Source organism: Microcaecilia unicolor, chromosome 7 (genome assembly GCF_901765095.1).
Source record: "Microcaecilia unicolor chromosome 7, aMicUni1.1, whole genome shotgun sequence".
NCBI lineage: Eukaryota > Metazoa > Chordata > Amphibia > Gymnophiona > Siphonopidae > Microcaecilia > Microcaecilia unicolor.
The window spans coordinates 210,288,465-210,303,489 of NC_044037.1; positions in this window are offsets into that span (position 1 = coordinate 210,288,465).

Here is a 15,025-nt window from a genome sequence, read left to right on the forward strand (position 1 = left end):
CCGACAGCTGTTCCAGGTTCGCTTCCGCCCACTGGCATAGATTCATGGCCTCCTTGGCTAGAGGGACGCTCTTGGTACCTCCCTGGCGATTGACATAGGCCACAGCCGTGGCATTGTCCGACAGGACCCATACTGGCTTCAACGCCAGTACCGGGAGAAACTCCAAAAGCGCCAACCGAATGGCTCTGAGTTCCAGGAGGTTGATAGACCACTTTGCCTCTGCAGGAGACCAGAGCCCCTGCGCTGTCCTTCCCAAGCAATGGGCTCCCCAGCCCGTCAAAGAGGCGTCCGTCGTGACGACATCCCACTCCGGGGTCAAAAGAGGCATCCCTGCGGACAACTTGTCTGTCCTCAGCTACCAGCTCAGCACCTTGTGCACCGCTAGGTCCAAGGGAAGGCGCACAGCGTAATCCTCCGACACTGGAGTCCAGCACTGCAGCAGAGAGAGTTGTAGTGGTCTCATATGAGCCCTGGCCCAGGGCACTACTTCCATCGTGGCCGTCATAGAGCTGAACAGCTGCACATAGTCCCAAGCCCGAAGAGGAGAGGCTACTAGGAACTGGTCCACCTGAGCCTGAAGCTTGACAATTCGATTGTCCGGCAGGAACACTCTGCCCACTTGGGTGTCGAAACGAACTCCCAGATATTCCAGGGACTGAGTCGGGCGCAGCTGGCTTTTCTCCCAGTTGATGATCCACCCCAGGGAGCTCAGAAGAGCAATCACCCGGTCTACAGCTCTGCCGCACTCTGCATAAGAGGGGGCTCGGATCAACCAGTCATCCAGATAAGGATGGACTTGCACTCCTTCCTTTCGAAGGAAGGCCGTGATGACCACCATTACTTTGGAGAAGGTCCGCGGAGCAGTAGCCAACCCGAACGGGAGGGCTCTGAACTGGAAGCGTCGGCCCAGGACTGCAAAACGCAGAAAGCGTTGATGAGGAGGCCAGATGGGAATATGCAGGTAAGCTTCCTTGATGTCCAAGGATGCCAGGAACTCCCCTGCCTTCACAGCCGCTATAACAGAGCGGAGAGTCTCCATTCGGAAGTGCCGAACTTTCAAGGCCCGATTGACCCCTTTGAGGTCGAGGATAGGCCGAACAGAACCTCCTTTCTTTGGTACCACAAAGTAAATGGAGTAACGTCCCTTGCCAAGCTGATCTTCTGGCACCGGAACGACCGCACCCAGGCGGATCAGATTGTCCAAAGTCTGCAGCACTGCCACAGCTTTGACCGGAGACTTGCAGGGAGAGAGTACAAACCCGTCTCTTAAGGGTCGGCAGAACTCTAGCTTGTCGCCGTCTCTTATGACTTCCAGGACCCAAGCGTCTGAAGTTACCCTGGTCCACTTGCCCAGAAACGAGGACAGGCGTCCTCCAATCTGCACTGGGCCATGGACCAGGGCCCCGTCATTGGGTACGAGACCCTGGGGGAGGACCGGAGGAAGCACCTCCGGGACGACGGTCTCTGCGAAAGGAATGCTGCTTGGGGGAAAAGTTCCTCTTGAAGGAAGAGGGGGCAGAGGAGCCCGACTTGCCCGGGCGATACCGACGGGCTTCCTGAAACCGTCCTTTGGAAGACCCGGGGCAAGCACCACTGGCCCGAGCCCTGACCTCTGGTAACCTCTTGCCCTTAGACGTGCCGAGATCGGTCACAATTTTGTCCAGCTCGACCCCAAAAAGCAGCTTGCCTTTAAAAGGCAACTTAGCCAGGCGAGACTTAGAGGCGTGGTCCGCAGACCAATGCTTCAGCCAAAGCCACCGCCGCGCAGAGACTGTCTGAGCCATACCTTTAGCTGAGGCTCTCAAGACATCATACAGCAAGTCTGCCAAATAAGCCAAGCCCGATTCCAGGGCTGGCCCATCAGCCCTCAAGGAAGGATCCGAGGGGGAAGCCCGCTGCACAATCGTCAGGCACTCCCTGGCCACGTAGGAGCCGCAAACTGAGGCCTGCAAACTTAAAGCAGCCGCCTCGAAGGACGACCTTAAGGCCGCCTCCAATCTTCTGTCTTGGGCGTCCTTTAGGGCCGTGCCACCTTCCACCGGCAACGCCGTTTTCTTAGTCACCGCAGTGATTAAAGAATCCACGGTAGGCCAAAGAAAGGCCTCCCGTTCACCTCCAGGCAGAGGATAGAGGCGGGACATAGCCCTAGCCACTTTGAGGCTCGCTTCTGGGACATCCCATTGAGCCGAAATCAAGGTGCGCATGGCTTCATGCACGTGGAAGGTTCTAGGCGGGCGTTTCGTCCCCAGCATAATGGCGGAGCCAACAGAGGCTGAGGGAGAGACGTCCTCCGGAGAGGAAATCTTCAAAATGCTCATGGCCTGCACTAACAGGTTGGGCAAATCCTCTGAGTGAAAGATCCGCGCTGCAGAGGGGTCATCCGCTCCATCCGAGCGGGAATCCGTCTCCTCCAAGGAATCCCCAAAGGACCGTTGGGAGAACTCAGATACGCTGCCCTCATCTACATCAGAGGAGACAGAGTCCTCTAGGGCCTGGAAATCCACCCGAGGGCGTTTGCTTCCGGAGGCCTCAACCCCTTTATCTGACAGGGGGGCAGGGGCAGCATTTTGCATAAGAAAAGCCTGATGCAGCAGCAAAATGAACTCAGGGGAGAATCCCCCCGAACTGTGCACTTCTGCAGCTTGGGCCACGGCCCTAGCCGCATCCTCAACTGGCGCTCGCAAGAGCGGGGGAGAAACGTGCTGCGCATCCAAGATAGCGTCCGGCATGAAACTCCGAGGAGCCGTGCGGGAAGAACGGCGCTTAACTTTGGCCGCTTTCTTACCGTCGCCCAAATCAAGGGCGACTATAGTATTAATGTCTCCCAGCTCGAGGGCGGCCCAAGAAGAAGCCGTCTGAGCAGAGTGGCCGGCCAACATGGAGTGGGCGAGCAGCGGGGGATGGGCGCTTATGGCGGGAAAAACCGCCGCACCGGAGGAGGAACCGGGACACTGACCGGACTCCAAACTGATGCCTAACAAAGGCGATTCAGGTTTTGAAACCCCCGCATCCCCACTAGACGCACCCACGCGGTCCGGGAAGAGAATCCTCATGCCCTCGCCCTCCGACGCCATAAGCCACGTGGAGACCGAACGGGGAACCCCCTGCCCGCTATAAAAAGGTAAAATTACCTGCTTCTCGCTCCGAGCTGTAACGAACTGGTGTCCCAGTGAGCAGCTGCAATAAACGTTGAAATAAACGTTGAAATAAACGCCCTTAAGGACGTCCAAAAAAAATTTTTTTTTTTTAACGGAGCCAGCGGGAGGGGGGAGAAAAGGAGGGACCTGGCACCACCAGGTTTGCACTTGCTCAAGAAGAGCCCTCAACCCCAGGTACTCAACAAAACCTAAAAATTAGGCTTGGAGACCTAGCCAGAGCTGCTGCTGTGTGTGACCACCACCTGCTGAGATAGAGAACATACTGAGGAGTTTCTGGCAGCACATGACCACATATAGGGAGGCAAAAGGATTGCTCTCTATCTCCACCTGCTGGTAGATGGACACAACCCACCAGTCTATGGATTGATCAGCATGATGATATGGAACAAGGCTTAGGCTATGTCCGATCCCTATACCAACTGACTCAGTATTATGGATTGTTTAGTGCAGAGGATAAATTATGGCCCTCCTCACTCTAGCTGAAACCTTCTCCTACCCAAACCGCTCACCATTTTCTTTTGTCTTCTCTGCCATTTCTAACCCTCCTCCCCTCCCCCCTCAGTCTACCTCCTACCTGCTCCACTAATGAGCTCTAGGAAGCAGCCTTATGGCTCAGTAAAGGGAGGGGGAGGGGATGATACTGATGGTGCTAAGGGGAAGGCAGGGAGGAGGGGGTTTGATATTGATGGCATCAAAGGACCTAAGATAGGAAACTGAAGCTAATGAGTACAAAGCTCATTCAGTACCCCCCCCCCCCCCCCCCCCCGCCCACACACACACACACAGCTTTGCAGTTTGAAATAGCACAAGCTTTCCTATAGGCATAAATTTAATATTAAGGAAAATATGCAGGAAAAATGATGGCTGTTTAAAATATATGAATAGCATTGTGGGACTTTAGCTAGTCTTCAACTTTTTCAAAGTTATACAGAAAAGAAGATGGGTAGAGGAAACTACGAAATACGTGAGTGAGGAAAAGACAAAAAGAAAATGTATGAAAATTCAGCCCCATGTGAAACTCTTGTCCCTATGCACTGAGAACAGAATGAAATGTTGGGAAGACATGCATATGTATTGCAACAGAACAGGCTTTAGTAAAACTGCCCACCCATTATGCACATTGGGGTATTTCTATAACAGTGTATCTACATAAAGGTGTATTTTAGGAAATTGATTTGATATACTGCCTTTCTGTGCTACATAAGAACATAAGCTTTGCCATACTAGGCCAGATTACATAGTAACATAGTAGATGACGGCAGAAAAAAAGACCTGCACGGTCCATCCAATCTGCTCAACAAGACAACTCATGTGTGCTACTTTTTGTGTATACCCTACTTTGATTTGTACCTGTGCTCTACAGGGCACAGACCGTATAAGTCTGCCCAGCACTATCCCGCCTCCCAACCACCAGCCCCGCCTCCCAACCACCAGCTCTGGCACAGACTGTATAAGTCTGCCCAGCACTATCCCCGCCTCCCAACCACCAGCCCCGCCTCCCACCACCGGCTCTGGCACAGACCATATAAGTCTGCCCAGCACTATCTCTGCCTCCCACCACCAGCTCTGACACAGACCGTATAAGTCTGCCCAGTACTATCCCCGCCTCCCAACCACCAGCCCCGCCTCCCACTACCGGCTCTGCTATCCAATCTCGGTTAAGCTCCTGAGGATCCATTCCTTCTTAATAATGGCTTATGGACTGTTCTTTTAGGAAATCATCCAAACCTTTTTTAAACCCTACTAAGCTAACTGCTTTTACCACATTCTCTGGCTTAGTATCCTTGAATTTAATTGCATATTGAATGAAGAAATATTTTCATTGATTTGTTTTACATTTACTATTTAGTAGCTTCATTTTGTTCTCCCTAGTCCTTGTATTTTTGGAAAGAGTAAACAAGGGATTCACGTCTACCCATTCTACTCCACTCACCAAGCTGAAGAGCCCTAGTCTTTCCTCAAGTCAATCCATCCTTTTTGTTGCCCTTCTATGTATAATTTCTAATTCTGCTATATCTTTTTTGAGATGTGGTGACCAGATATATTACATACACACATATACCTTTTTTACTCTAGTGGGCTCACAATCTAAGTTATGTATCTGGGGCAATGGACGGTTAATGCCTCATTGCTCAAAACTCCAGTGCTGGAAAAATAGCGCCAGAACAGTGTGGCAAAACAACTTCCTACTGCTCAATTTTAATGGTATGCAAATATAGGCTCGCTGATTGCACTGAGCATTAGGAAGTTAAGGGGGGGGGGTTGTACCTGGCCATGCGCACAAGAGGAGAAAGATCCACAGATTGGGCGAGAGCAGGGCGAGAAGGAGCGGCTGAAATATATTTTAGCTGCCAAAGCTCATCTTTGGGACCCCAATCCTTCTGGCAAATAGTCTAATCGACCATCTGGAGAACATTTCAGGCTGCAAACGTATTTGAAGGATCAGAAAAAAATGAAAGATGTAACTGAGCTGCGTGCTTCAGTGACTCATCCAGGATCAGAGGGTGCTGCACTGGGAATCAAACTCAGACCCCCCATGTTCTCAGCTCACTGCTCTCAACATTAGGCTACTCTTCCTCCACTCAATAAAGTAAAGAAACTAGCATAACTGGGTAGATACAAACTTAGGTGTGAGAACTTATGCTGGCATAGAAGTGTGTGTGTGTGTTCCAGTGATATGTGTGTTAAATAACAGTGTTCTGTAAGCTACACATGCAAGAGTGCAGCCTGCTCATGTCCTACCCACCCGTGTGCTCACCTGCAAACCATGTTCAATCGCAGATATGCATGTACTTACAGAGCAGTGGCGTAGCCAGACTGCCAATTTTGGGTGGGCCTGAACCCAAAGTGGGTGGGCACAAAATTTTCTCTGTACCCCCCCCCCCCCCCCCCCCCCCAGCAAAATTTAGTCACACTCAGATGCATTTGTCACACAGGGTAAAGTGCTGCTTTTCAGTGCATCCGATTTCAGACAATTTATTTAATAGCCTAATCCTTTTCAGTGAGCTTTCAGAGGCCAAAACCTCCTGCCTCAGGTCAGTATAATGCTGTTACGGTATCCTCTCCTGACCTAAGGAAGGAAGTATTGGTCTCTGAAACTTTATTAACACCATATTACTTTATCCTAAATTAAAAATAAAATTATTTTCTTTACCTTTGTTGTATGGCCATTTACTTTTTCTCATTGTGTTGCTCCCAGTCTCTAGATTCTGCTTTCCTTTGTTTTCGCTTAACTTTTCTGCCAGGGTTTCCTGGCCATTTGTCATTTTTCTCTCCTTTTTCTTTGCTTTCTTCAATATTTTTCTGCCTCTCTCTGTGTCCAGATTTAATTCATTCTTACTATCCATTCTTTAATTTCCTTCATCTACTTATGGCTTTTCATCTTTTTCTCACCCTTGTTCTCCCCATGCCCCTTCCTCTTATTCTCCAATCTTTCACTACTCCCCTTATCCATGCAGCAGCTCTCCTCTTTCTCTCCCCATCCTTCCAGTGTCTGCCCTCTCTCTCCCCATCCTTCCAATAGTCTCCCCTCTTTCTTTCTGCATCCTTCCATCCAGTGTCACCTGTTTCTCCCTACCCTTCCATCCAGCGTCTTCCATCTTTCTCTCCCCATCCTTCTACCCATCTACCCTCTCTCCTGATCCTTCCATCTAATGTCTCTCTCCCTCCTTCTAACCAGTGTCTGTCTATCTCTTTACCCTTTTCTGTTCAGTGTCCCTTCTCTCTCCATATCCTTCCAGTCTCTCCCCTTTCTCTCTGCATCCTTTCATCCATCTCCCCTCTTTCTCTCCCCATCCTTCCATCCAGTGTCTCTCTCCCCATCCATCCATTTTCCCTCTTTCTCTGCCATCCTTCCATCTGTTTTCCCTCTTTCTCTGCCATCCTTCCATCTTCTTCCATCTCTGTACCTCTATCTTCCTCCATGTTTAGTATTGCCTTTTCTCTGTGTCCCTATATTACTCTGTCCATCTTCTCCCCTCTCTTTGTCCCCAGTGCCAATATATCTCTACCCTCTCTGACCCTACCCCATCCAGCTTCTCTCCCTCTCACTCTCTCCCTCTTTCCAGCATCTGGTTTGATTGCTTGATTTCCTGCCTCCTTCCCTCCCTCAAGCTGTAGGTTTAATATTCCCTTTTCCTTCATCTCCTTGGTCTGGTATCTCTGTTTCTCTTCCCTCTCTCCTTGTGCTGTACCAGCAGTTCTCTCCCTTCCCTCCAGTTCTCCTCCCACGTCCAGCAGCTCTCTCCCTTCCATCCAGATCCCCTCCTCCTCTTCCTCCCACATCCAACAGCTCTCTCCCTTCCACCCAGATCTCCTCCTCCTCCTCTTCCTTCAGCAGCTCTCTCCCTTCCATCGTCCCCTCCTTCTCTTCCTCCCATGTCCAGCAGCTCTCTCCCTTCCCTCCAGTCCCTTCCTCCTCTATCTCCCTTGTCCAGCAGCCCTCCAACCCCTTCCTCCTCTCCCTCCCATGTCCAGCAGCTCTCTCCCTTCCATCCAGTCCCCTCCTCCTGTTCCTCCCATGTCCAGGAGCTCTCCCCCTTTCCTCCAGTCCCTTCTTCCTCTTCCTAGCTTGTCCAGCAGCTCTCCAGCCCCTTCCTCCTCTCCCTCCCATGTCCAGCAGCTCTCTCCCTTCCATTCAGTCCCCTCCTCCTCTTCCTCCTATGTCCAGCAGCTCTCTCCCTTCCCTCCCTTGTCCAGAAGCTCTCCAGCCCCTTCCTCCCATGTCCAGCAGCTCTCTCCCTTCTATCCTGATCCCCTCCTCCTTTTCCTCCCATCTCCAGCAGCTCTCTTCCTTCCCATTTCCCTCTAATCCCCTTCCTCCTACAAGTCTGTCTCTGGCAAAAGTATCCCTTCCCTTTCCTCTCCCCCCCCCCCCCAACCAACCAACCACAAATCCAGCACTTACTCTTCCAGGCCCGCCCATCCAAATCCTTCATCACTGTCCCTGCCTTTTTTCCCGCGGCTCCGGGGAACGGCCGTCCGGGAGGCAGCGATCAGTGTTGCCTGTCAGTGCCTGCCCTGAAATTGTGCTTCTCTTCTCCCCAGGCTTCGCCCCGCTCTTTTCTTCGCTCGTCGCGCAGCGCAGCATTGCGCTGCTATTCAAACAGGTAGCTCCGCTCCTCTCTGCCGCGTCCATCCGGCCCTACTAAACAGGAAGTGCATCAGAGGGCCGGATGGACGCGGCAGAGAGGAGCGGAGCTACCTGTTTGAATAGCAGCGCAACGCTGCGTGACGAGCGAAGAAAAGAGCGGGGCGAAGCCTGGGGAGAAGAGAAGTACAATTTCAGGGCAGGCACTGACAGGCAACGCTGATCGCTGCTTCCCGGACGGCCGTTTCCCGGAGCCGCGGGAGAAAAGGCAGCGACAGCGATGAAGGATTTGGATGGGTGGGCTTGGAGGGAAAGTGGGTGGGCCTGGGCCCGTCCAGGCCCACCCGTGGCTACGCCCCTGTTACAGAGTATTGCTTAGGTGCACTTTTGGCGGCTCTAAAGTATGGATATACCCTGACGTCACTAAATCAACTCAACAAAAAAGGAAGATGTTTCTTGCTTTAAAACAAGACTATAGATTTAGGTGCTTCCTTTTTTCTCGCTTATCCCTGTAAGTGTGTAGTTAATTTAGGTCAAACTAAATATACTTTCTTTTCACCGGAACAACTTAAAACGTTTGTAGAATCGAAACAGCTGAAATAATGTATATCTTGGAATGAGTGCAGCCTTTGCCTTTAATTTAATTGTTTGCTAGTATACACTTCTCTGATTCTTTTCTCCCCTCCATTTATAATTTGAGGTCTAAGAAAGGTTTTACAATATAACATTGACATAATTATACTCTAAATTTAGAGAGTTATTTCTTTAGCTTTTTAGTATAGTTACTTTAAAATCTATGATATGTATGTTTGGAGTTATGTATATTATTCTCACCTGTATTTCTGAACAAGGGGATCCTTGATTATTGTAAATTAAAAATTATAAATAAAGAATAATAAAAAAAAAAGTGCACTTTTGGCATGTATGTGTGAATGTCACACAACTAGCATGCAGATGTTAGCACTTACTTTACAGAATTATTATTTTTTAAACCTGCTATTTTCATGCAACCTGCACAGATGCATTCTCAGGGGACAGACTCTAGGAAGGATTAGAGCGTAAGAGCTTGCTCATCCACTTTATTTTATGAATTTACATATTTTATTTACATTCAGATACACTAGTGTTTCCTTAGACCTGGAGAATTTATAATCTAAGCGGCCCTTTTACCACACAGCAGTAAAACGTGGCCTTAGCGCATCCTTATGCGGGTCCTTCCCACACGCTAAGACCATTTTTACCATTGAGGTAAAATGGGTGATTTTTCAATTTTCTTAATAATGGCCACATGCTAATTCTCCTAGCATGTGGCCATTAGCATGTGAGCCCCTACAGCCATCCATTATGCAGGCGGTAAGGGCTTTAGTGCTAAGCATGTGCTCACTGGTTAGCATGTGGCAATGTAGCTGTGCTGATTAGCACAGAACACCCCCGCTCTCTGTTCCCAAAACCTGCCCCCACTGCTAAAAAAATATATACATATTTTTAGCGCATGGGTAGAGCACGCCAATCCAAAAATTACCACAGAGCGCCTGAGTGCCCCATGGTAAGGCATTTCTTGCTGCAGTAGGCACACAGTGCTTTCTGCGGCTTTGTAAAAGGGCCCCTAAGTTTGTACCTGATGTGACAGAGGTTTAAGTGACTTGCTGAAGATCAGGGCCGCTGAGAGACTGGGCCAGGCCCAGGGCAAGGTCGCCCCTGGGGCCCCGCCCCCTCCCTCCACTGAAATCACAGCGCCACTCACCTCCGTGTGACAGCGCAGCAGGCAGCAGATTGCTTCCCTTCAGGTCTCCTTCCCTCCCTGTGTCCTGCTCTCGCGGAAGTTAGGTCAGACGAGGGCGGGACACAAGGAGGGAAGGAGGCCCGAAGGGAGGCAATCTGCTGCCCTGCTGGCTGCAGCGCTTTCACATGGAGGTGAGAGGTGCTGTGATTTCAATGCAGGGGGCCCGGCCCAGTGGCAGATGGTCGATGACGGAGGGCAGGTGGGACTGCAGCGCCAGGCACTCCTTGGAGGCCCGGGCTCGGGGAATTTTGTCCCCCCTGCCCCCCCTCTCAGCGGCCCTGCTGAAGATCACAAGGAGGGAATAGATTTCCTAAAACATTTTCTGCACCCAAAGTAGCAGGTGTAACTTTGTGTGAGTTCATTTGGTAGGTTAATTTTCAAAGGGAAAGCACGCATACACCATACCTTCCAAAACTGGCATAAATTATGCCTGTATTCGGTGCCTAAGTTAAGCAGGTTTTTTTATAAAGCATTTTCTTTCTATAAAACATGCATGGCTGAATATAAGATACATAGGCCACACATAGGGGCAGAGTTGCAATGTATGTGTGTATTTTATCAAATGTACCTGTACACATATCCAATGGTGTACCAAGAGTGGGGTGGTGGGTGCAGTCCACCCCAGATGCAGGCAGTAAGAGGGTGCAGCAAGCAGTCACAGAGCTGGCCTAAATGTACTTGGCTGTCGGCTCTGCTGGATCCCTGCCCCCTTCTGATGTCAACTTCCAGTAGTGGGACAAGGGAACTGTAGAGGTGACAGCTGCACACATGTAGACTGCAGGTCCACAACTGTTCTATGAACCCCCTTACGGCTTGAAGGATGGAGTTGATGCTCCACTTCGAGTCATCGGATTCTTCAGATACAGCGGCATTACACTGACTCCAATTTTGACACCACTGTTCATTGTTTATAGAAGAATTTGATGAACCCCACCCCCCCCCTTGATGCAGGCAAGTGCCCAAACTCGAGAGAGTGAGGTCTAGCTTTGTCTTCAATAAAGTTTCATTTGGACTAACTCCTGGCTGCCCTTTTGTCTTGCACCACCTCTGCATACTCTGATAAGCCTGTTCGGCATGCTAAGCCCACATTAGGGCTTAGTGTACCTTATTAAAAGGGCCCCATAATGACTTGTTCAAATGAATGTCTAAAAAATATGTATTTAGCTGTCATATGTTGATTCTGTGTTGGAGGTTTATCCAGTTTGATATCCCTCTGTGGTGCCAGCAATTCCATAATCCAAACAGATCTCCAAAAACATCCTCCCAGCATGGGCCCTGCACGCTAACTAGATAACACAGGGTTAATTTTTTGCAGACACTGCATCCTAAAGGGAACATTGGCATGCTACCTGCAAAAAAACAAAAAAAAGCCCTAAAACATGCCACATTAAGTCTGGGTTTAGCTCACGGTAAAGTCCCATGTTAGAATGTGGTAAACCCAGATTTTACCACACTTCAGTAAATAGTGAATAGTATTGGGCCACAAAAGAAAAAAAATTACTGAATGTCCTACTACTATTTGTACAACATGGAGCCAGACTTGAAATTATGCTGGCTGGCCCAGGAGCAGATATTCAGTGGCACTAACTGGACAGAGATGTTAATTATCTGCTCTGACCACTGCAACACTCTCCCATTAGTGCCAGGGTGATATTGGGGGGGGGGGGGGGGGGGGGGGGGTGAAGTCTGAGTGTAGTTGTGAGTTATCCATGCCAGCACCCAGATAGCTAACAAATCCCACATAGATTCCAGGTGCCATCATACACCCAAATATTCAGTGTCAGAACTCAGATAAGGCCTGGCATTGAATATTTAGGTCTAAGGTGCCCTTTTACTAAGCTGCGGTAAAATGTGCCCTGCGGTAGTGTAGGCGTGTGTATTGGGTGCGCGCCAGTTCAGTTTTTACCGCATCTACAAAAAAAGGGCTTTTTAAAAAATTGGGACGGGAAAAGGACCTGCGATAAAAATGAAACCAGTGTGCTCAAAACTGACCTGTGCCCTTACCACCACGCAATTGAGCTAGCGGTACAGGCTCATGCGCAGTGACCAGTTGGTGTGCACACGTCAGGGGCGTATCTGGACTTCGCTGTTAGGGGGGTCCAGAGCCGAAGTTAGGGGGCACATTTTAGCCCCCCCCCCCCCCCGGCGCCGCCACCACCATTGCCGATGCCACCGCCAGAACCACCTCCAACAACTGTGGCCTGCCGACGACCCCCCGCCCGCCGTGACGTCGCCTACCTTTGCTGGCAGGGGACCCCCGCCCCCGCTTCGTTTGGTTTCTGAGTCTGTCTGACGTCCTGCACGTACAACGTACAGGACGTCAGACTCACAGAAACAGAACGAAGCTCTGCAGATCGCAAGGCTTCGTTCTGTTTCCGTGAGTCTGACGTCCTGCACGTTGTGTACGTGCAGGACATCAGACAGACTCAGAAACCAAATGAAGCAAGAAGACCGGCTGGCGGGGGTTGGGGTCCCCCGCCAGCAAAGGTAGCAGACGGCGGGTTGGCGGCGGGAGGGGGGGTTGAGAAGGTCGTTGGCAGGGGGGTCCAGGGCCAAATCTACAGGGGCCCTGGCCCCATAGCAGCTACACCCCTGGCACACATAGTAAGAAATAATTCATTATGGGCATGTGTCAAATCTGAAATTACCACCAGGAGGGCGTGCTGGCCTGGTGGTAGTCTCATTTGGGTGCACGCTGCACCTACGTACAGCCTACCGCGGCTTAGTAAAAGGGCCCTTACGTTAGCCAGCAACAGTAAGCATTTAAGGAAACTCTGACCACTGCTGGGTGAATATTGACTGGAAATTCTTTGGGGAGCAATAAAAAGAGACAGCATTATATAGACCTGCACTTTATAGCTTTTATTATAGTGCATGAGTTGAGTTTTTAACATTTAACAATTTCAGACTTACAATTCCTGTTTTAAATACATTGCAAAATAAAAAATATATTTGATTAAAAATACGAAAGACACGTGTGCATTCATTTCCCTACAAGTGGAGAATAGCAGGTACTGCAGGTACTGTGTCTGTCTGAAAGTGGAAAGAAACATTTTTCACATGAAACAACGGTTCAAAATGATTGCCAAAGCTATGAAATGCTTGTTCTCAGCATCTGGTGAGTTCTGTGCTTTATTGAACATTTAAAAAAGAGTGCGCCATTCCCTCAAGCTCCCCTTCCCACCCCCAACTATTGTACAGCGCTATAAAAAAATCCAGTACATTAGACAAAGGAATGTGACCGTAATATGTAACAAAATAATACAAATAAATGTGGTCTACAGTGAATCTAAGTTATCTGAAGAATTTCTTACTAATCAGAATAAGGACAACGATTTCACAAACCGTTTTGAGACCAAAGTCAAATCATTTTCGAAAATTCACTGTACAGATTTTTTTTTCAATAGGGAACCTAAAACATGCTTATAAAGCTATCATTTATTTATTTATTTTATTTCAGGTAAAATGATTTTCTTACATACAGAATGAATGTCCTTCAGTAATTACAGGAAATCAGTGGATGCTCCTTGTACGGCAGTGAAGGACAGCTGCTCTCTTGTTGCATGCTGCCTGCTCTAGCCATGTCTCAAAAATCCAGCACAGGTTTGCTACATGGGCAATGTGGAAGACGTGAAAAAAAGCAAAAAAACGGATAAATATCGTACTCTGGATGATAAAAAACAAAGCTATCACATTTAAGAGTGAATCACAAAACCTAAATTTATGCCTTCATATATCCGAGAAAACAGAAAAAAAAACCCCAATTGCTTCTGCTTAAGGAGATTGAGGAGCTGGTTTGTTGGGGTCCACGCTTCGTTAGTGCTCTTTAAATAAGCAGGGTCTGTGCTGTTGATCAAACAAATCAGTTTCTCTCTTCTTCCTCTTCCAGCAGTTCGTCTAATGAGAGAGTGCAGAAAACACAGACGAAAACGAACACATTCTTCTCTAGATTAGTTGCATGAATCAACAATTCACCTTTCAAAAAGCACATTCACATCTTAACCAGTTCTGCCCTTTAACAAAACGGTACTGAAGATATTTATCAAACTATTAACTTTTGTTACTTCTTCTAATTTGCATTTTTCCTTATTTCTGACTTTTCTTGCTGCTGAAACTTATATTTCTTACATTTTGGGTTTTGTTGTTTTTTTTTTTTTAAAGAAAAGCAGATGCTGACTAGGGTCCTTTTTCTAAGGTGTGCTAACAGATTTAACACAAACTAACAATTAGCACATGCCAAATGCTAAAAAGCCCATAGGAATAAAATGGGTTTCTTAGCACCCTTCACTATCAATTATAATGTTCTAGTATGTGTTGACATTGTAAGTAGTATACCATGCCATACTTTGTAGTGTTATTTGAATATGTTACTGCTGTAATTGCCTATTGCTCATGTTTGATCTATTCTTATTATACATCGCCTTGAGTAAATTCCTTCAAAAAGGCAGTAAATAAATCCTAATAAACAAAAATAAATAAAATTTAGTTTGTGCTAATCACTAACATGCGGTAAATCTTTTAGCGCACCTTAGTAAAAGGAGCCCTAAAAGAAAGGTCATGCCAGACAGGAGTCTATGGAAAACAATGTTCAGATACATCTCCCACTGCAGGGAAAGGACAAAAAAAAAAAAAAAAATCAGTGCAAACTACCTCCCACTGGAATTGGTATCTGAATTCAAGAGGCCACGGGACAGTACAGAGGATCTCTGAGGAAGAGGGAAGGGTGAAAGAGTTTAATCGTTGATGCAGATGCGCAGACTGGATAGGCCGTATGGTCTTCTGTCGTCATTTTCTTTGTTTCTGTGTTTTACTGAAAACTCAAAACTATAAAGAAACACAACTTTTACCGAGGCAAAAATGCAGACAAAAAAAAAAAAAAACCCAGAAAAGTGTCAGAGATGAGAAACATATATCCATCTGCTTCTGTGTTTCTTCAGGTTGGCATTTATACAAAATATTTGGAGTGGAAGAGTAGCCCAGTCCTGACATCCTGAG